The sequence below is a fragment of the Vigna unguiculata genome, chromosome 10 (assembly GCF_037176805.1).
Source record: "Vigna unguiculata cultivar grain cowpea cultivar isolate G323 ecotype 2 chromosome 10, ASM3717680v1, whole genome shotgun sequence".
NCBI classification, from domain to species: Eukaryota; Viridiplantae; Streptophyta; class Magnoliopsida; order Fabales; family Fabaceae; genus Vigna; species Vigna unguiculata.
In genome coordinates, this window is record NC_140801.1 from 23615282 (window position 1) to 23636914 (window position 21633).

At 27.2% G+C, this 21633-nt stretch overlaps 1 pseudogene; it reads left to right on the forward strand.

The window, feature by feature from the left end:
* The first annotated feature begins 1451 nt into the window (after positions 1-1451).
* On the forward strand, positions 1452-4108 carry LOC114171378 (putative beta-1,4-xylosyltransferase IRX10L; annotated as a pseudogene).
* The last annotated feature ends 17525 nt before the right edge of the window (positions 4109-21633 follow it).

Here is a 21633-nt window from a genome sequence, read left to right on the forward strand (position 1 = left end):
TTGGTGTAGGTAATTTTTTTTTCTATTTCTTAATTTATTCTTTTTTCTTCAAGGATCTTTTTTCTTTCTTCTTCTTACTCTGTTATTTTTTTTTACTTTGTGAAAGATTTAATTTTTGCAAGGCAATCGGTAGGATCTTCTTCTCCAAGGCAATCAACTTCGTCGAGGTAATTTCTTTTTTTCTTCTTCCGTATTCCTTCTTCTTCAATCCTTCTTCTTTCTTTTTCCTCATACCAACTTAAGTTTTTTTTTTTGTTCTGTTTGTTGTTGTTGTGTTTGTTGTTGTTGTTGTTCTGTTTTTTTTTTTACTTCGTGAAAGATTTAATTTTTGCAATGTGTTTCATTTTGAAGAAAACACTGATGTTTTTATTTTTAGAAGGTATTTTTAACAAAATCTTGAACATGTTTTGTTGTTGTTGAAGGTGTTGTTGTATTTATTTTTTTTATACTTGATACATCCATTATTGTGGGTTGAAGAAAAGGTTCAAGTTTTCGTTTTTAGAAAGTATTTTTGAACAAATAGAATGACTGAGGATGATGATGTTATTGTTGGTGGTCTTCTTTTCTTTTCTTTTTTTGGTCTATTTGTGGTTTGTTGTTGAGATTTGTTTGTTGTTCTTCATTGTGCTATTTTTTTTACTTCTTTTGTGGTCCTTCTTCTTTATAAAAGGTTATGTTTCTGTAAGTTTTTTCTGTTAAATATGTTGTAGCAGTGGGTTAGTATTTATTGAAAGCTATGTTCAGATTTCTCTGTTATTTTTTATGGTGTTATTTATTTTTCTTTTAATTCTTATGTGTTCCTTCTTCTTTTTTTCATGAAAGGTTTATTTTTTTTTTTAGGTTTTTTGTGATGAAGATGGTGTCCTCTGGATTAGTACGTTTTAATAGTTGGTTAAAGTCAGTAGCTTGAGTTTTCTTTCTCCTCCTTCATGGTCTTCTTCTACTTTTGTTTTCTACTTCTTCTTTTTTCATTGTTTTGAAGAAAAGCCTAAACCTTTTGTTTTTTCATTGTCTTGAAGAAAAACCTAAACCTTTTGTTTTCATGAAGTATATTTACTATTTTTTGTTTTTAATATCATTATTGTGTGTTTAGTTGCTTTTTCGATGTCTATGGTTGTAGATTGAATAAAGGGTAAGATTTTTTGTAATGTGTATGGTTGTGGATTGAAGAAAAAGTATGACTGAAATGAAGATGTCTATGTTTCTGTCTTGATTTTTGTACATGTTTTTCTTGATGGTGTTGTTCTCTATGCTTCATGTCTCCCAATTCTGTCTTTACCATTTTACAATTTTACAACTATATCATATCTTGGTTTGGGTTTTATGTATTTTGCTTTCAAATGTTTGATCTTTGCAGAAAACCTTTTTTTTATGTCTCTTCAAGAAAAGGCGTTTCATTTATCTGTGTGCTTATTTTTTCTTTTTCTGTAGCCGTTTGAAATGCTGGGGAGATGGTGTTTGTTGTTAAAATAGCACATAGAAGGTACATGTTACGATTTATTGTTTCATTTGATGAATGTACTTTTCTTTCTATTTATTTAATTTATTAACTTTTTAGTTGCTTCTTGGTTGTTCTTCTTTTCTTCTTTCTGTTTGATGGATCTGATATTTCAAGTACTCATTATAGGACGGGGTCATCTAATGCAACAAATGGGGTAGCTATACCATCTAAGAAAAAGGTATTGTATTGTATTCGGTGAAGAGTGAAATAGTCATTATATTTGCACAAACATTTTTCAGGAAGATGAGGGATATTGCATATGATTTATATTATCAATTCTGTCTTCGTAATGTATGACTTAAAATATCCATTATGTATCTTTATAATGTACTGCTTATTTTATTATCATTAGTACGGTGAGGGATATTGCAAATGAGTTTGAGCCCTGCTCAAAGCTCGAGGACCTAAATTTGGATGTTAGAAAGAAGTTCAAGGAGACAGAGGAAATAATTCTCGCTGACAATTTTTTTCAGAGGTATAACACTGGTCCTTACTTTTTTAGTTTTTGAAATGTAGTATGGAAACTTTTTGTAAAATTGGTAGACAAGGCTTCAATTTTTTTTTTCGTGCTTGGAGAGAGCAGGAAAACTTTCTTCTACTTGCTGCCAAAATTTGTGCTAAACATTTATTTTTATTAATATTTACTTCAATAAAATATATTGGAATCAAAAAATACCACTTGAAGTAGAAAGGCCTCTTGGATATTGTTGTCTGCATTTGTGGCAAAAAGCTTACTTTTTAGATTACGTGGCTAGAACATTTCCTCATTTCAATGCATGTGTAACTCTTAAGGAAGGATTTGTTTGGGTTTGGGGTTTGGGGTTTGGGAAGGAGATCAAATAAGAGAAGAGAGGTATAAATAAAGATCAATGGGCAATTATGCAGTATACTTGAAACTAAAAGTGTTGTGTTTTAAATGAGAATATTTCAAAACTGTGAATATTTACTATTTAATGAATATCCTACACCAATAATAAGAAATAAATAAAATGTGAAGCAGGTTAACGATGTCTATTTAAATCTTAGATAATTTCTATAGGGAGAGAATATTTAGCATGGTAAACCATAGTGGATTTCATCCAGAAATGGGATTAAAATAAAAGGGTTGGCCATAAAATGCAACTAACTATTTTCTTTGAATAAATAAGCTGGAAATATGTGGTAGTTGAATGTGAGGCTTTTCAATTGATTTGGTCATATTTTCTCATGTTTTATGTGTATTGGATTAAAATAGTTTGAAACCACATAGTTTAATGAAACTTATAAACTAAGCTCTTATTCAGTATCTAGATTTATGCTGCTTCATATGTGCAATTATACACGGTCAGAGTTTTATTTGTACTTTCTCAATTAATTATATTAAACAATTATATTTCTAGAGATATATTGAAATCTAATACACTTTTTAAATTTGTGAGGTTATAAGCATGTTGTGGTTAAACCAACTGCAGGTAGTGTTGATGATGTATTGGAAGATAATCCCGTGGTGAGATTGAAGGTTTTTGTATATGAACTTCCAAGTAAGTATAATAAGAAAATTCTGCAAAAAGATCCAAGATGCCTCAACCATATGTTTGCAACTAAAATCTTTAATCACCGGTTTCTCTTATCTGGCCCAGTTGAAACTTTAATCTAGAAGAGGTTTTATACCCCTGTATACAATGACCACAAATGATAAAAAGTGCCATAAAGCTTATTTCTTCCAACTGACCTTATTGAAGGCTCACATAGGGGGCACATCACTTCTTTGTGGTTCCTCAAAATTTTGGGGCATGTTTTCATTACGAGGTACAAATTTTGTGCATTATTTTCAACATTCATTATTTATACCACTTTTATTATATATTTATATTAATTTGTATATGGAAGAGAAGGCAATTGAAAGAGGGGATTCTTTAACTGCTAAAGCGTGCTACATTGGTTCAAACCTTTGGACAGAGGAATCACATATGCCCGAAAGAGGGCTCAAATACCATTTCTCCATACTTTTCACCAAGAAAATCCACACCCACCTAATTCCTAATAAGACTCCTAGGTCATTTTTGTGTATTTTCGATGACTTTTATGATGTTGGCAATGACTCTGAAGGTGGTTATTATGCAAGGTAGGCCTTATTACAAGTTTAAACAAGAATGTCTGAGTGTGTAGCCTTTTATTTCTTCTATATCATAGCTGCATAAGAAATCTGATTTACATTTTCTTATAAAAGATGCAATGACTAGGGACTTTGATTCATATAACTATTGTAATTTGGACTAACTATAAACGGGCCATGTTGTGTAATCTTGCAGAGGTGCAAGAGTAGCAGTGTGGGAGAACTTTTAAGGACAATCCTCTATTTGATGTCTCCACTAAGCATCCAACCACGTACTTTAAGGACATGCAGTAGTTGTGTTTTGCGTATACCCACTTGGATGGACCCGTTGGAGCCTAAGATTGGTAGAGGCTATGATATTTAGTTGCATACCTGTTATTATTGTAGATGACATTGTTTTGCAATTTGCTGATGCAATCCCATGAGAAAAGATAGAAGTACATGTTGCTGAGGAGGAGGTTCCAAAGTTGAATACCATACTCACATCTATCTTACTAGAAGCCATATTTTAGATAGGAGTATTTGTTGTTGTTACCGTTTTCTTTTTTATTTTAGATAATAGTTTATTTTTATTTCAATATTAATAATATATATATATATATATATATATATATAATAATTTATTATTTTATATTTATTTTGATGTCACTATTTAATATTTAAATGACCACAATTAAAATTAGTTATTGAGATTTTATCCGCATAAGAATATTTAATTCAACTGCATGTTATCCTTATTATGTGAAGTTGAATTTTCCATTAAGTGTTAGGAAAAGTCTTCTACAGTTACAGATAAACATTGGTAGAAAAACTTATTTTGAAGATAGAGATGTCCATAGATAAAGACGTGGTGCAACTTATTGCATTATCAAGTATTTGATGGAGTGTAAGAATCTTCAACAAATCTTTTTTTTCAAATATTTCGTATTAAAGTTTAGTAAAACAGTTTTATGATTTAAATGTACTACGTTTTATATTTATATTTTTATTGTCCAACTTTGAGATATTTTAAATTTTATAATTAATTATTAAAATATGTACTTTTGGCTTCTAATAAATGGAATCATACAACAGAATCTGGTACTGGATATATACTATGTAAGATATTATAAATTATGCATTTAATAGATAAAGCGTGATAATATAATATTTTGTTAAATTTTATTATAATATTTTATTAACTATACAGATTAGTGTTTTTCATAAAAATAAAACAGCCATAAATATATTACTTATTAAAATAACATAACGTAATTCTCTTTTAACCAGCGTAAACACAACGTTACTGTGTTTGTGTAAATAAATATGAAATTATATTAGTAGGTGATAATATTATAATATTATTAAGTTAATAAATAACCTAAAATTATATTTATTAAAAATAAAATGAAATATATCAAAACAGATGAAAGAATAACCATTAATAAATAAAGAAGTGGAGAAGAAGCAGAAATAGCTGATTTTATAAAATATTTGTAAAAATAACAGTCAATTTTTAAAAATTTAATAAATTATTATATTTAAAGGGTAAAATTAGTATTTTTAAAGGTGGACACAAAAAGGAGAATCCCCTTTATATATTGTTATAGATTATTAGTCTTAGCACTATTTGTATTAGAATATTATTTCAATTAATCATAGTAATAGTATTATTATTAATATTTGTAGTTTTAGTAAAGTTAATATTATTAATATTTTTATTATTATTGTTATTGATATTATTATTATTATTATAATAATAATTATTATTATTATTATTACTATTATTATTATTATTATTATTATTATTATTATTATTAAACAAATGCTTCTTCAATGTTTTAAATTGTTTATAAGTTTATATCTATAAATATGCTTCTTTTGAAAAATTTAAACATCAATTTTATGTTATATTGTATAATATGCCTACATTTTAATTTAACAACAATCCATATAATACCTTTCATTTTAATATAATTTATAATTTAGAAATTTAATTATAAATTTTAATTTTATTTAATATATTATATAAAAAGTACTCATAATTAATTACTTATCTTTTTCTCATATCATTAAAATTTATATATAAAAATTACTCATAATTATTTATTTGAATATAAGAATATTACATTAATTTTAATATAAATTAAGATAAAAAATAAAAAAATTCAAATACAATAAAAGTGTTCCAACTATGTCAGTTCAAGAGGTGTGGATTGAAATAAAGTATCTATATCTGAAAAATTTTGTGAGGATTATCCCACTGTGTGTTCTTTTATTTCCAAAATTTATAGTTGGGTGAATAATTAATCATTAAATAAGAATAATATTTAAATAATTAAACCAATAACAATAATAATTATTCAAATCACTAATTTATATATATTAACAATAAAATCTGTTTTAAATATTAAAAATATAAAAAAAAACATGATTAAGTTATTTCAAATATATTTTAAATAACTTTGAAATCTAACAAGAAAATCCAAAACAAAAAAAATTAACACCTATTTTTTACTCTTTAATCTTGACTAAAACTCTAAACTTATTATTACAAACAATGTTTTGTAATTAAACTTCTAAAAAACATCATACTGACATTTCTTAATCTAAACAAAATAACAATCTATGTCATCACAAATTGATTATTCCAAATTACTCAAAAACACATAACATATAACACATAATACATAACAATAATTAATTATACATAAATATATAATTATATCATTGTTAGATGAATTTATCGTTTGAATATATCTAAATTGACAATTATAACATCTATAACTTTTAAATTAAATTATTGATTTATTGATAATAATATTAAAATCTGTTTTCTAAACAAAAATTTTAAAAACCAACAACAAGACCCGTGCGTACGCTCGGGTCTCATGCTAGTTGGTATTATGAAATTTGAAAATTTTCTTCTTTTTGTGAAACTTTTTTAATTTTTAACTAATTTTAACTCTTTACAATTTAAATAATTGATATTTATATGTAAAAATTGCAAAAAATTTCGCAAGTAACGAGTTGGCCAATACTAGGATAGGATTTGTGTTCTTAAATTTGACAAATTCCATCTCCGGGTAACAATTTTTTAATTCTTTTTACTATTTTTAACTATTTACAATTCAAATAGTTGAACTTATATGTAAAAAAAGATCTCAAAATTTTATAACAAACAGGTTGGCAGATACTCAAATGGGATTAGTTTCTGAAATTTATAAAATTCAATCTCTAGGTAACAAATTTTCAATGGTTTTTTATTACTTTCTACTATTTACAATTTAAATAATTCATGTTTTGTACATAAAAATTGCTCAAAATTTCATGAGAAACTGTTGCAAATAGTCAAAGAGGATTCTTGGTGTTATGATATTTGAAAATTTTCTTCTTTTTGTCACACTTCTTTAATTTTTTACTAATTTTTACTATATACAAATTAAATAATTGATATTTTATATATAAAAATTGCAAAAAATTTCACAAGTAACGAGTTGGCCAATACTATGATAGGATTTGTGTTCTTAAATTTGACAAATTCCATCTCCTGGTAACCCTTTTTTAATTCTTTTTACTATTTTTAACTATTTACAATTCAAATAATTGATGTTTTATGTACAAAAAGTCTCAAAATTTCATAACAAACAGGTTCGTGGATACTTAAATGCAATTTGTTTCTAAATTTAAAAAATTCAATCTCTAGGTAAAGATTTTTCAATTGTTTTTTACTACTTTCTACTATTTACAATTTAAATAATTCATGTTTTCTTAATAAATATTGCTCAAAATTTTAGAAGAAACTTGTTGCAAATTGTTAAAGGGATTATTGGTGTTACGAAATTTGAAAATTTTCTTCATTTTGTGACACTTTTTTAATTTTTTACTAATTTTAACTCTTTACAATTTAAATAATTGATATTTTATATATAAAAATTGCTAAAAATTTCGCAAGAAACGAGTTGGCCAATACTAGGATAGGATTTGTGTTCTTAAATTTGACAAATTCCATCTCCTGGTAACCCTCTTTTAATTCTTTTTACTATTTTTAACTATTTACAATTCAAATAATTGATCTTTTATGTACAAAAAGTTCTCAAAATTTTATAACAAACAGGTTCGTGGATACTCAAATGCAATTTGTTTCTAAATTTAAAAAATTCAATCTCTAGGTAACAATTTTTCAATTATTTTTTACTATTTTCTACTATTTAAAATTTAAATAAATCATATTTTTTTCATAAAAATTGGTCAAAATTTCAGAAGAAACTTGTTGCAAATTGTCAAAGGGATTATTCGTGTTATGAAATTTGAAAATTTTCTTCTTTTTGTGACACTTTTTTAATTTTTTACTAATTTTTACTCTTTACAATTTAAATAATTGATATTTTATTTATAAAAATTGCAAAAAATTTCGCAAGTAACGAGTTGGCCAATACTAGGATAGGATTTGTGTTCTTAAATTTGACAAATTCAATCTCCTAGTAACAATTTTTTAATTCTTTTTACTATTTTTAACTATTTACAATTGAAATAATTGAACTTATATGTACAAAAAGTTGTCAAAATTTCATCACAAACAGGTTGGCAGATACTCAAATGGGATTAGTTTCTAAAATTTATAAAATTCAATCTCAAGGAAACAAATTCTGAATTGTTTTTTACTACTTTCTACTATTTACAATTTAAATAATTCATGTTTTCTACATAAAAAATGCTCAAAATTTCATGAGAAACTTGTTGCAAATAGTCAAAGAGGATTATTGGTGTTATGAAATTTGAAAATTTTCTTCTTTTTGTCACACATCTTTAATTTTTTACTAATTTCCACTATATACAAATTAAATAATTGATATTTTATATAAAAAAATTGCAAAAAGTTTAAGAAGAAACAAGTTAACCAATACTAGGATAGGATTATTGTTCTTGAGTTTCGCAAATTCCTTCTCCTGGTAACCCTTCTTTAATTCTTTTTACTATTTTTAACTATTTACAATTCAAGTAATTAAAATTTTATGTACAAAAATATCTCAAAATTTCATAACAAACAGGTTTGCGGATACTCAAATGCAATTTGTTTCTAAATTTAAAAAATTCAATCTCTAGGTAACAATTTTTCAATTGTTTTTTACTACTTTCTACTATTTACAATTTAAATAAATCATGTTTCTTTCATAAAGATTGATCAAAATTTCAGAAGAAACTTGTTGCAAATTGTCAAAGGGATTATTGGTGTTATAGAATTTGAAAATTTTCTTCTTTTTGTGACACTTTTTTTAATTTTTTACTAATTTTTACTCTTTACAATTTAAATAATTGATATTTATATATAAAAATTGCAAAAAATTTCACAAGTAACGAGTTGGCCAATACTATGATAGGATTTGTGTTCTTAAATTTGACAAATTCCATCTCCTGGTAACCCTTTTTTAATTCTTTTTACTATTTTTAACTATTTACAATTCAAATAATTGATGTTTTATGTACAAAAAGTATCAAAATTTCATAACAAACAGGTTCGTGGATACTTAAATGCAATTTGTTTCTAAATTTAAAAAATTCAATCTCTAGGTAAAGATTTTTCAATTGTTTTTTACTACTTTCTACTATTTACAATTTAAATAATTCATGTTTTCTTAATAAATATTGCTCAAAATTTTAGAAGAAACTTGTTGCAAATTGTTAAAGGGATTATTGGTGTTACGAAATTTGAAAATTTTCTTCATTTTGTGACACTTTTTTAATTTTTTACTAATTTTAACTCTTTACAATTTAAATAATTGATATTTTATATATAAAAATTGCTAAAAATTTCGCAAGAAACGAGTTGGCCAATACTAGGATAGGATTTGTGTTCTTAAATTTGACAAATTCCATCTCCTGGTAACCCTCTTTTAATTCTTTTTACTATTTTTAACTATTTACAATTCAAATAATTGATCTTTTATGTACAAAAAGTTCTCAAAATTTTATAACAAACAGGTTCGTGGATACTCAAATGCAATTTGTTTCTAAATTTAAAAAATTCAATCTCTAGGTAACAATTTTTCAATTATTTTTTACTATTTTCTACTATTTAAAATTTAAATAAATCATATTTTTTTCATAAAAATTGGTCAAAATTTCAGAAGAAACTTGTTGCAAATTGTCAAAGGGATTATTCGTGTTATGAAATTTGAAAATTTTCTTCTTTTTGTGACACTTTTTTAATTTTTTACTAATTTTTACTCTTTACAATTTAAATAATTGATATTTTATTTATAAAAATTGCAAAAAATTTCGCAAGTAACGAGTTGGCCAATACTAGGATAGGATTTGTGTTCTTAAATTTGACAAATTCAATCTCCTAGTAACAATTTTTTAATTCTTTTTACTATTTTTAACTATTTACAATTGAAATAATTGAACTTATATGTACAAAAAGTTGTCAAAATTTCATCACAAACAGGTTGGCAGATACTCAAATGGGATTAGTTTCTAAAATTTATAAAATTCAATCTCAAGGAAACAAATTCTGAATTGTTTTTTACTACTTTCTACTATTTACAATTTAAATAATTCATGTTTTCTACATAAAAAATGCTCAAAATTTCATGAGAAACTTGTTGCAAATAGTCAAAGAGGATTATTGGTGTTATGAAATTTGAAAATTTTCTTCTTTTTGTCACACATCTTTAATTTTTTACTAATTTCCACTATATACAAATTAAATAATTGATATTTTATATAAAAAAATTGCAAAAAGTTTAAGAAGAAACAAGTTAACCAATACTAGGATAGGATTATTGTTCTTGAGTTTCGCAAATTCCTTCTCCTGGTAACCCTTCTTTAATTCTTTTTACTATTTTTAACTATTTACAATTCAAGTAATTAAAATTTTATGTACAAAAATATCTCAAAATTTCATAACAAACAGGTTTGCGGATACTCAAATGCAATTTGTTTCTAAATTTAAAAAATTCAATCTCTAGGTAACAATTTTTCAATTGTTTTTTACTACTTTCTACTATTTACAATTTAAATAAATCATGTTTCTTTCATAAAGATTGATCAAAATTTCAGAAGAAACTTGTTGCAAATTGTCAAAGGGATTATTGGTGTTATAGAATTTGAAAATTTTCTTCTTTTTGTGACACTTTTTTTAATTTTTTACTAATTTTTACTCTTTACAATTTAAATAATTGATATTTATATATAAAAATTGCAAAAAATTTCACAAGTAACGAGTTGGCCAATACTATGATAGGATTTGTGTTCTTAAATTTGACAAATTCCATCTCCTGGTAACCCTTTTTTAATTCTTTTTACTATTTTTAACTATTTACAATTCAAATAATTGATGTTTTATGTACAAAAAGTCTCAAAATTTCATAACAAACAGGTTCGTGGATACTTAAATGCAATTTGTTTCTAAATTTAAAAAATTCAATCTCTAGGTAAAGATTTTTCAATTGTTTTTTACTACTTTCTACTATTTACAATTTAAATAATTCATGTTTTCTTAATAAATATTGCTCAAAATTTTAGAAGAAACTTGTTGCAAATTGTTAAAGGGATTATTGGTGTTACGAAATTTGAAAATTTTCTTCATTTTGTGACACTTTTTTAATTTTTTACTAATTTTAACTCTTTACAATTTAAATAATTGATATTTTATATATAAAAATTGCTAAAAATTTCGCAAGAAACGAGTTGGCCAATACTAGGATAGGATTTGTGTTCTTAAATTTGACAAATTCCATCTCCTGGTAACCCTCTTTTAATTCTTTTTACTATTTTTAACTATTTACAATTCAAATAATTGATCTTTTATGTACAAAAAGTTCTCAAAATTTTATAACAAACAGGTTCGTGGATACTCAAATGCAATTTGTTTCTAAATTTAAAAAATTCAATCTCTAGGTAACAATTTTTCAATTATTTTTTACTATTTTCTACTATTTAAAATTTAAATAAATCATATTTTTTTCATAAAAATTGGTCAAAATTTCAGAAGAAACTTGTTGCAAATTGTCAAAGGGATTATTCGTGTTATGAAATTTGAAAATTTTCTTCTTTTTGTGACACTTTTTTAATTTTTTACTAATTTTTACTCTTTACAATTTAAATAATTGATATTTTATTTATAAAAATTGCAAAAAATTTCGCAAGTAACGAGTTGGCCAATACTAGGATAGGATTTGTGTTCTTAAATTTGACAAATTCAATCTCCTAGTAACAGTTTTTTAATTCTTTTTACTATTTTTAACTATTTACAATTGAAATAATTGAACTTATATGTACAAAAAGTTGTCAAAATTTCATCACAAACAGGTTGGCAGATACTCAAATGGGATTAGTTTCTAAAATTTATAAAATTCAATCTCAAGGAAACAAATTCTGAATTGTTTTTTACTACTTTCTACTATTTACAATTTAAATAATTCATGTTTTCTACATAAAAAATGCTCAAAATTTCATGAGAAACTTGTTGCAAATAGTCAAAGAGGATTATTGGTGTTATGAAATTTGAAAATTTTCTTCTTTTTGTCACACATCTTTAATTTTTTACTAATTTCCACTATATACAAATTAAATAATTGATATTTTATATAAAAAAATTGCAAAAAGTTTAAGAAGAAACAAGTTAACCAATACTAGGATAGGATTATTGTTCTTGAGTTTCGCAAATTCCTTCTCCTGGTAACCCTTCTTTAATTCTTTTTACTATTTTTAACTATTTACAATTCAAGTAATTAAAATTTTATGTACAAAAATATCTCAAAATTTCATAACAAACAGGTTTGCGGATACTCAAATGCAATTTGTTTCTAAATTTAAAAAATTCAATCTCTAGGTAACAATTTTTCAATTGTTTTTTACTACTTTCTACTATTTACAATTTAAATAAATCATGTTTCTTTCATAAAGATTGATCAAAATTTCAGAAGAAACTTGTTGCAAATTGTCAAAGGGATTATTGGTGTTATAGAATTTGAAAATTTTCTTCTTTTTGTGACACTTTTTTTAATTTTTTACTAATTTTTACTCTTTACAATTTAAATAATTGATATTTATATGTAAAAATTGCAAAAAATTTCACAAGAAATAGTTCGCCAATACTAGGATAGGATTTGTGTTCTTAAATTTGACAAATTCCATCTCCTGGTAAATATTTTTTAATTCCTTTTACTATTTTTAACTATTTACAATTCAAATAATTGAACTTTTATGTACAAAAAGATCTCAAAATTTCATAACAAATAGGTTGGCAGATACTCAAATCGGATTAGTTTCTGAAATTTATAAAATTCAATCTCTAGGTAACAAATTTTCAATGGTTTGTTACTACTTTCTACTATTTAGAATTTAAATAATTCATGTTTTCCACATAAAAATTGCTCAAAATTTCATGAGAAACTTGTTGCAAATAGTCAAAGAGAATTATTGGTGTTATGAAATTTGAAAATTTTCTTCTTTTTGTCACACTTCTTTCATTTTCGACTAATTTTTACAATATACAAATTAAATAATTGATATTTTATATAAAAAAATTGCAAAAAGTTTAACAAGAAACAAGTTAACCAATACTAGGATAGGATTTGTGTTCTTTAATTTGACAAATTCCATCTCCTGGTAACCCTTTTTTAATTCTTTTTACTATTTTTAACTATTTACAATTCAAGTAATTAAAATTTTATGTACAAAAATATCTCAAAATTTCATAACAAACAAGTTCGTGGATACTCAAATGCAATTTATTTCTACATTTAAAAAATTCAATCTCTAGGTAACAATTTTTCAATTGTTTTTTACTACTTTCTACTAATTACAATTTAAATAAATACTGTTTTTTTTTCATAAAATTGCTCAAAATTTCAGAAGAAACTTGTTGCAAATTGTCAAAGGGATTATTGGTGTTATGAAATTTGAAAATTTTCTTCTTTTTGTGACACTTTGATGAAGGTGTGATCACCTCCTTAGAAGCTCCCTCAAGAAGGATCACTAGAAACATGTCTAGAGGGCAGTCTTCTATTCCATCACCTTTATCTTTGTTTTGCATTACTTTAGTTTGAATTTCCTAAGTTGGTTTCTAGTTGACTTATTTTGGTTGATTTGTTGACTTTGATCCAAAGTTGACCTTTGACCAAGATTAGATTAACTTAAACCAACATGCTAATCCTTGTTTGTCTTGTTTTGTAGGTAATTAAGAGAAAGTAGAGCATGGCTAGGTGGCACTTGGTGATTGGAGCACTTGGATGAAGTGGAAGAGAGAGGAAAGCAAAAAGCAAAAAGCAAAAGCAAAAGTAGACATGTACCTTGTCTTCTTTTGCCTTTGTGGTTTATGCCTTAGAAGGTCACTTGGTCTCCTTCCTCTTTTGGCCTAGAATCCTCATGGGAATGCCTCCACCAATCATCTCCCTTCACTTGGCCAAGACTCACTCTCACATTAGGTTTAGGGTTTGCTAGTTAATCCTTTTTCATGTTTTTGTATTTGCTAAAGGACCCCATGAACTCCTATTTAAAGGGTGCTCCTTGTCTTGTAAAAGGGTTGATCATTTTGTTTCTAAACTATTGTGTTTCAACCTTTAAATTTTCATGAGCTCTCCTTCCTAGAAGTGAACTCACCTTTGCCTTATCTTGCTTGCAAGTGGTGGCACCATCACTCAACTCTAGGGCTTGGTTGGCTTAGATCCCCCCTATGAGTGGCGTGCTTCTTCCATGCTTCATCTTCTATGCTTTCCATTTTTAATGTTTCTTCTTTCATTTTGGTTCTTTAAGGGTTGGTAATGTCGTGTGAGTTTAAGCTTGAATCCAACTCTCTTCTTCCTTTTATGAGCTTGAGAAATGAACCTTCACATCTAGATAGCTTGCTATCTTAATGTCCAGTGGGAATTTTCAAAAAGCTTTCTTAAATAACTTCACCATATTCATAACTCTAAAAGAAAACAAGATAATCCTTCATCATTTGGTATCTAGAGCTTTGGTTGTCCTTGAATATGATGGTTTCATGTTCTAACCTTGTCTTGTGTAGCTATATTTGAATGGTCCACATAAAAACAGTGTTGGCAGCAACGTGTGCGTTTTTGAAAAAAATACTGCAGCTAGCTCAGTGCTCCAAAAGTAACGTTCTTTATATCAAAAGAAAGCTCTGTGAGTCTAGTTTCCAACAAAAAACGAATTAACGCATTTGGAGTTCTGTGGAGAGAGTTATGATCAAATGAGTGAACAAAGGTCAGAGCTGCCGAAAATACGAAAAACAACGTTTTCAGGTTATGTTGTGGCACTTTTGGCTTCGGTTTTGTGATTCTTTTGCTCCTAAATGTGGTTGGATAACTTGTCTTTTGATGCTTAGTCTTTGAGTCTCAAATCCATGAGTTTAAATGCATGATAGCTACATGTTTGTGTCTTTGTGTATGTCATGTTGAGTCTTTAGATGTGTCTAACTTTTGCTTGAGTCTCTTGTCATATGCTTCTTTGAATTTTCTTGTTCTTGTTTCTAAGTTTTTGAACTATTGCATGAGATCTATGCCTTGTGTTGTTGTATGCTCCTTGAAATTGATTTTGACCTAATTTTAAGGAACTAAGTGTTCAAGACACTCTAAAACATCCTTCTCATCATTTTAAGTACCTAGTTTTGAAAAGAAAAAGTGTTTTCAAGACCAAAAACAGTTTGGCCGAGAGCTTTTACAATGCTTGGTGAATCCATTTGGCAATTTTTACTAGGTGTTATGCTACCAAATTTTATACTTGGATTTTTAGTGATATTGGCAAATTAGTTCCATGTTTTGACTTGGTTATGATCTTTCATGGTGTATGCATGATTTGAGGTATAATCTTGGCTTGTTCAAATGCTTTCCATAGAGTCCTTAAAAGTGCTTTTCATTGTTTTAGTCTTGTTAAAAGTTTTGTCTCAAACTTTTCTTCTTTGGAGTTTAGCTTTCCTTGTTTTTATGCTTGTCACTAGGTATTCTTTGTTTTGTCTTAGTAGTTTTCTTTTCTTGAAACTCTTGGGATGTTGTGGCCGAATCACTTGTATTGCATTTGAAAGGTTTTGAACAAGTTTTGAAAAGTGTTTGCTTCACTCCTTTGGTGGATTTTGAGTGCTAGCCTTGCCTTGTTACTTTGGGAGAGTGATCTAAACACTTGGGTTACATTTTGGGTTGGATTTGGTCTCAGCTTTCATGTTGTCTAACCTCTAATCCATTTATTTTGTCTCCGATTTGAGTGTTTTTGTTGTAAGAATCATGGCAAGTTCATCAAATGCACCTACACTAAACAAAAACAATACATTGATGAGATTGCTTCGGGATTTGGAGTTGTCTAGGAATGAGGCCTTTGAACAATTGAGAAAAGACAAGGAGCAAAGTGACCTAAGAATCCAAGAGCACATTCAAAGGGTTGAAGCTAGGGAGAAAGAAAGAGAGCCTAGGAAAAGAGGGCATTTTAGGTGCAACCCATCACAAGAGAAGCAAACTCTATAGATTCCTAAGTTCTATGGTCGAAGTGATCCCAAAATCTTCCTTGATTGGGAAGCTAAAGTTGATCAAATATTCAATGAAAATCATGTAAAGGATCAAGCATAAGTTGATCTAGTAGTTTTAGGATTTTTGGAGTATGCCAATACTTGGTGGCATAAAGTTTGTAAGAATTATGACCAAGGGCCACCCGCGGCTTCTTGGATGGACATTAAATCTCTTATGCGCGCTATATTTGTTCCTCCCTCCTATAGGAAGGAACTTCTTTTGAAGCTCCAAAGGCTTCACCAAGGTTCTATGAGTGTGAGTGAGTACTTTAAAGAATTAGAGTCTCAAATGCGTAGGGTTGAAATAAAAGAAACTAACAAAGAGAAAATAAAAAGATTTGTGAGTGGTCTTAGGAGAGACATACAAGACCAAGTAGAGTTGTATGAGTACTCCACTCTTGAAAATGTTTTCACACTTGCCCTTGGGATTGAAATTCAATTGAAAAGAAAAAGAAGGGCAAGGAAGAGTTACTCACCCAACCACTACTTTAGTCACTCATGGAAGGGAAAGGATAAAAAGAAACATGATAAGTTCCCTTCTAACTCTCATCAAGAACCACCAAGTAAAAGTAAGTCACCAAGTGATCACATTCACCATTCCACTTCTCAAAGATCAAGTTCCATTAAATGTTTGGGTTATAATCACATTGCTTTAAATTATTCAACTAAAAGGACCATGATCTTAAAGAAGAGTAATGATGTTGAAAGTGAACACTCATCTCCCCATTCTCTTTCAAAAGAATCTTCTTCCTCTAGTAAAACTAAAATTTTTGAGAAAGACCCTATGTTATTAAGGCGCATGATAGGTCAAGATCAAAGTGAGCTTGAGCCAACTCAAAGAGAAAAAAATTTTCAATCTAGATGCAAAATTAACAAATGGGTTTGCTCTCTAATTATTGATGGAGGAAGTAGTACCAATGTAGCTAGCACAAGGTTGGTGGAAAAGCTTTGCTTAGAGACCATTCCCCATGCTAAGTCCTACAAGCTTGCTTGGATAAGTAAAGAGGGAGAAATAGATGTCAATAAACAAGTCCTAATTAACTTCTCTATAGGAAGCTACAAAGATGAGGTGCTATGTGATGTTGTTCCCATGGAAGTCACACATATCTTACTATGTAGGCCATGGCAATTTGATAAACAAACTTTACATGATGGCCATACCAACCAATACATTTTCTTCATAAATGGGAAAAAGACCACTTTACTACCTCTATCACCTCAAGAAGTTAATAAGGATAAAAATATAATAAGAAAAGATAAAGAAGAAAAAGAAAAGGGGCAAGCTTTCACCAAGGTGTTACTTGCCTACAAAAAAATTCTTCCAAAGCAAGATGTACATCACCCTTCCTTCTCTTCCCAAGCCAAAAAGGAAGGCCCAAAGTACAAGCAAGAGAGGAAGAATAGTCTAGAAAATAAAGATGGCCTAACCAAAGCTAGGGGTAATACCCTTAGAAAGGATGGAACAAGAGCTCATAAAAGGGAGGCGCAAATCCTCCCCCAAATCAAGTCAAGCTCCATCTACAAAGGCTTAAAGAATTTGTGGTCAAATTCTCTCCAAGGAGGGGAGGATGATGAAGGATTGACCCCAACCAAGGATGGAGGCAAATGCTTAAGAAGACTAAGCATGTTTAGAAAGGAAGTTCACTAATCCTTCATCCCTTTCATTTGTCTTTGCTATTTTTGATTCCCTAAGTTGACTTAGTTGAATCAACTTTAGTTGACTTGTTGACCTTTGACTAGGTTTGACTTGTTCACTATAGTTGACTTGACTTAAGCCAACATGTTAATCTATGTTTATTTGCTTTGTAGGTTAATTAGGAGTAAGAAAGCAATGCTAGGTGGCGCATGATGATTGGGGAGCATAAATGATGTGGAGGAGAGAGTAAAGCAAAGGCATAAAGCATAAAGTAAAAGGCATAAAACAAGTGTACCTATGTACCTTTGGTCTCCTTTGTTTTTAGCACACTTTGGCCACATTTTGGAGACATATGAGACACATTCTTTGTCTCCTTTTGGGCTAGAACGAACTTAGCCTTGCACACACCATAGTTAGCTCTTTTGTCTCTCATTTTTTGTAACCTTATTTGACCTAGTTTCTAGAAGCTAGGGTTAGGTTTTTGTAGAGACATCCTTATGTATCTTTTATTTTCTTAGAGGCCCCTAAACTCTTCTATATAAGGGGTGCTCCTAGACATGTAAAAGGGTTGAACATTTTGAAGTAAAAACACTCTTGTATCTCAACCATTTGTGAGAGTTTCCTCCCTTGGGAGTGAATACTTTTAAGCCTTATCTTGCATAGCAAGTGGCGGCACACATCCACTCATATTCAAGGTTGCCATGGCTTCTAGCCTAGCCTTGTAGTGGCGTGCTTCTCACATTTTTTACCATTTCTTTTCTTTCCATTTTATGTTTTATTCTTCCTTTAATTTTTCTTGGTTTTCTATGGTTTATGTGTTTTCCATTTCCTTTTTGTTTTGAATCAATCCATCATCTTCTTTTCTTGAGCTTTGTGAAAGGAACCTTCACATCTAGATAGCTTGCTATCTTAATGTCCAGTTGGAATTTCACTTAGATTTCTTAATCAACTCACACCATATTCAATCATCTTAAAAAGGAACAAGATAATCCTTCATCACACTTTTTTAGTTTTTTACTAATTTTAACTCTTTACAATTTAAATAATTGATATTTTATATATAAAAATTGCAAAAAGTTTCGCAAGTAACGAGTTGGCCAATACTAGGATAGGATTTGTGTTCTTAAATTTGACAAATTCCATCTCCAGGTAACCCTTTTTTAATTCTTTTTACTATTTTTAACTATTTACAATTCAAATAATTGATCTTTTATGTACAAAAAGTTCTCAAAATTTCATAACAAACAGGTTTGTGGATACTCAAATGCAATTTGTTTCTAAATTTAAAACATTCAATCTCTAGGTAACAATTTTTCAATTGTTTTTTACTACTTTCTACTATTTACAATTTAAATAAATCATGTTTTTTTCAAAAAAATTGCTCAAAATTTCAGAAGAAACTTGTTGCAAATTGTCAAAGGGATTATTGGTGTTATGAAATTTGAAAATTTTCTTCTTTTTGTCACACTTCTTTAATTTTTTACTAATTTTTACTATTTACAAATTAAATAATTGATATTTTATATAAAAAAATTGCAAAAAATTTCACAAGAAACAAGTTGCCAAATACTGGGATTGGATTTGTGTTCTTAAATTTGACAAATTTCATCTCCTGTTTTTTAATTCTTTTTACTACTTTTTGACTATTTACAATTCAAATAATTGAAATTGAATGTACCAAAAAATCTCAATATTTCATAACAAACAGGTTGGCGAATACTCAAATGGGATTAGTTTCTGAAATTTAAAAAATTAAATTTCTAGGTAAAAATTTTTCAATTTATTTTATACTTTTCTACACATAGAATGGTCAAAGTTTCATAAGAAACTTGTTGCAAAATGTCAAAGGGATTATTGGTGTTATAAATTGTGAAATTTTCTTCTTTTTGTGATACTTTTTTAATTTTTTACTAATTTTAACTCTTTACAATTTAAATAATTGATATTTTATATATAAAAATTGCAAAAAAATTCACAAGTAACGAGTTGGCCAATACTAGGATAAGATTTGTGTTCTTAAATTTGACAAATTCCAACTCTTGGTAACAATTTTTTAATTCTTTTTACTACTTTTAACTATTTACAATTCAAATAATTAAACTTTTATGTACAAAAAGATCTCAAAATTTCATAACAAACAGGTTGACAGATACTCAAATGGAATTGAATTTCTGAAATTTATAAAATTCAATCTCTAGGTAACAAATTTTCAATGGGTTTTTACTACTTTCTATTATTTACAATTTAAATAATTCATGTTTTCTACATAAAAATTGCTAAAAATTTCATGAGAAACATGTTGCAAATAGTTAAAGAGGATTATTGGTGTTATGAAATTTGAAAATTTTCTTCTTTTTGAGAAACTTTTTTAATTTTTTACTAATTTATACTCTTTACAATTTAAATAATTTATATTTTATATATAAAAATTGCAAAAAATTTCACAAGTAACGAGTTGGCCAATACTACGATAGGATTTGTGTTCTTAAATTTGACAAATTCCATCACCTGGTAACAATTTTTTAATTCTTTTTACTATTTTTAACTATTTACAATTCAAATAATTGAACTTATATGTACAAAAAGATCTCAAAATTTCATAACAAAATTTCATGAGAAACTTGTTGCAAATAGTCAAAGAGGATTATTGGTGTTATGAAATTTTAAAATTTTCTTCTTTTTGTCACACTTCTTTAATTTTTTACTAATTTTTACTATATACAAATTAAATAATTGATATTTTATATGAAAAAATTACAAAAAGTTTCAAAAGAAATAATTTAACAAATACTAGGATTTGTGTTCTTGAATTTGACAAATTCCATCTCCTGGTAACCCTTTTTTAATTCTTTTTACTATTTTTAACTATTTATAATTCAAGTAATTAAATTTTATGTACAAAAATATCTCAAAATTTCATTACAAACAGGTTCGTGGATACTCAAATGCAATTTGTTTCTAAATTTATAAAATTCAATCTCTAGGTAACAATTTTTCAATTGTTTTTTACTACTTTCTACTATTTACAATTTAAATAAATCATGTTTTTTTCATAAAAATTGCTCAAAATTTCAGAAGAAACTTGTTGCAAATTGTCAAAGGAATTATTGGTGTTATGAAATTTGAAAATTGTCTTCTTTTTGTGACACTTTTTTAATTTTTTACTAATTTTTACTCTTTACAATTTAAATAATTTATATTTTATATATAAATATTGCAAAAAATTTCACAAGTAACGAGTTGGTCAATACTAGTATAGGATTTGTTTTATTAAATTTGACAAATTCCATCTCCTCGTAACAATTTTTTAATTCTTTTTACTATTTTTAAATATTTACAATTCAAATAATTGAACTTATATGTACAAAAAGAGCTCAAAATTTCATAACAAACAGGTTGGCAGATACTCAAATGGAATTAAATTTCTGAAATTTATAAAATTCAACCTCTAGGTAACAAATTTTCAATGGGTTTTTACTACTTTCTACTATTTACAATTTAAATAATTCATGTTTTCTACATAAAAATTGCTAAAAATTTCATGAGAAACTTGTTGCAAATAGTCAAAGAGGATTATTGGTGTTATGAAACTTTAAAATTTTCTTCTTTTTGTCACACTTCTTTGATTTTTTACTAATTTTTACTATATGCAAATTAAATAATTGGTATTTTATATAAAAAAATTGCAAAAAGTTTAACAAGAAACAAGTTAACTAAAACTAGGATAGGATTTGTTTTCTTGAATTTGACAAATTCCATATGCTAGTAACCCTTTTTTAATTCTTTTTACTATTTTTAACTATTTCCAATTTAAATAATTGAACTTTTATGTACAAAAAGATCTCAAAATTTCATAACAAACAAGTTGGCAGATACTGAAATTGGATTATTTTCTGAAATTTATAAAATTCAATCTC